This window comes from Alexandromys fortis, unplaced genomic scaffold (assembly GCF_014885135.2).
Source record: "Alexandromys fortis isolate MF-2015 unplaced genomic scaffold, M_Fortis_MF-2015_v1.1 scaffold_27, whole genome shotgun sequence".
In the NCBI taxonomy this organism is placed as follows: Eukaryota; Metazoa; Chordata; class Mammalia; order Rodentia; family Cricetidae; genus Alexandromys; species Alexandromys fortis.
This window is the reverse complement of record NW_026067952.1, coordinates 2669528-2671563: the sequence shown is the minus strand read 5'-3', so window position 1 is coordinate 2671563 and position 2036 is coordinate 2669528. Positions and strand designations below refer to the sequence as shown.

Genomic DNA, 2036 nt, shown 5'->3' with positions numbered 1-2036 from the left:
AGGTGCCTCCTGACCTGGCAGAGGGCAACTGAGGCAGGCTGAAAAAAGGTGGACACACTAAGGATGAGACGGACAAGAGTAGGAGTGGGCACTGGTGGGAAAGCGTGAGGGATATACCTAGGGACGGAGCACGTGATAGGCAGGTTTTCAGGACAGTAGGGAAAGAAGAGGGTGGGAGCTGGGAGGATGCACCCCGCTCCAGCAGCCCTGCAGAGGCAATTGCCAAGGCTAATAAACAAGCCACTGGCTAGGCTGGGCACTCCGGCCAGCCCATTCTGGAACCCGAGGAGCGCTAGAATCAGACCCTGAAAGCAGAACTGGACCGCACACCATCCCGCAAGCCAGCGACCAGGGAGGGAGAGTGGGAGAGAAAGCAGAGGGTTCCCAGCTGCTCTTTCAACCTAAGGGCTGGCTTCAGCCAGCCGGCGCTCCTGTGCCCACCAGCAGGGGGTGCCCCTGTGGCTTGGGGAGACCTCGGGGGACTCCGATTTCTGTCTGCGCTCTGCTCGCTGAACCCCACAGGGTAGTCTCCCGCAGCTCCCCGACTGAGGCAAGGACCCTACTAGGCCACAGCGGGAGTGGTGAGGTCAGGTCTCCAGGCAAAGGCGACATGGATAGGGATAGTGTCCACCGAGGGTCCCGCAACCCTCACGGCCACACGGTTCACGCCTCCCGGTTCCGCACCCCGGGCCTCGAGGGTCAGTCCCGAGTGGCGCTCGCTTTGGACGTGAGCTTGTAAAGCCTGGTCTTTCTCCGTAGTGGGAACAGAGTCCCCGGAGTAGGGTGCGGAGGAAGAGGAAAGCGCTGCCCCTCAATCTCCGCCCTCATCCGACGGCCGAGGGGTGCAGGGGTCACGTCTGCAGGGCCGCAAGGGTCCCCGTAGCCTGTCCTGCTTACCCCACCCCAGGGTGGCCGCAGCCGCGCGTGTCTCGGCGGCCCGACCCGCACACGCACCCGCGCGGCGCACACGCTCCCGCCGCGCAGATCGCCGAACCTCCGGGAGGGGCCGCGAGCCCACGAGCCCATGAGCCCAGCCCGGGCAGCGCGGGGTGAGCTGCGGGGACGCCAGGATCCCGGCCGGTGTCTAGGCTGGGTTTGCCATCCCCGCACCCCTTCCCGCGCGCCGGCCCTGCTAGCCGGTGCGGCCTCCGCCTCCCCCCCCCCCCCAACCAGCCCCCCGGCCTGCGGGGCATCCCCGAGCTCTGGGCTCAGGGACCGCGACTCCGGGTCCGGGAGGTGGCCGGGCTGGGTTCAGAGCCGGGGAAAGTTTGGACGTGGAAAAGTCCCCCTCGCCCTACCGGGGTGGGGGCGCGGGATGGGCGCGCTTGTGCCGTTGCCCCGGAGCCCGCGCCGCGCCCGCCTCTCCCCGGTCCGTGCGCCCTCCCGGCCCGCAGCCTCCCCCGGCGGCGTTCAGCTGGCCTCCCGCGGGCGCCGCGCGCTCTTACCTCGGGGAGCGGCCGGGCTGCACCCTGGTCCCCTCGCCTCGGGACGCCAGCGAGCTACGGGATCCCGGCCAGGTCCGGCTCCGGCGTCCGCCTGGAGGAGCCGAGGGAGAGCGGGAGCGAGATGGGGAGCCGCGGCGGCGAGTGCGCGCGTGTGTGGAGGAGCGAGAGAGCGAGGGAGTGTGCGTGTCTGACTAGGGGGGAAGTGTGCAAGGGACGGATCCCTTCCTTCCTCCCGCAGCCTCTGGTGGAGACTCGGAGAATGCAGCGCCCGCCGGGCAGGAGCGACGCGCCGTGCCGAGCCGCAGGCGGCCGCCGGGCCGGACCCCGCAGCCAGCCGGGGAGCCCGGCCCCCCGCCCCGACCGCGCCCCTCCCTCGCCCGCGGGGCCGGGAGGCTCCGTCTCCCCTGCCGCCGGCCGCGGGAAAGCCCCCGGGGAAGTGCTCCTCCTCCTCCCGGCCCCGATTCGCGCGAAGGGAGCGCCCCCAGGAGGGGAGCACGCTCCTCCCTGCCTGGCGGCTCAGCTGCCCCGAGGCACCCGTGGCAGACTAGACCCTGTTCCCATTACTCCCCTGGCCAGAGACTTCGCTGTATC

The 2036-nt window shown here is 70.4% G+C and overlaps 1 protein-coding gene across 1 annotated transcript in view; it reads right to left on the bottom strand.

The window, feature by feature from the left end:
* The window catches only part of Cdh22 (cadherin 22), a 122940-nt gene extending 121153 nt beyond the window's left edge, over positions 1 to 1787 (bottom strand). The window contains exon 1 of the mRNA XM_050151287.1: positions 1446 to 1787. The gene's annotated coding sequence lies outside the window, so the exon portion shown is untranslated. The remainder of the gene's footprint in view (positions 1 to 1445) is intronic.
* Between the last annotated feature and the right edge of the window lie 249 nt (positions 1788 to 2036).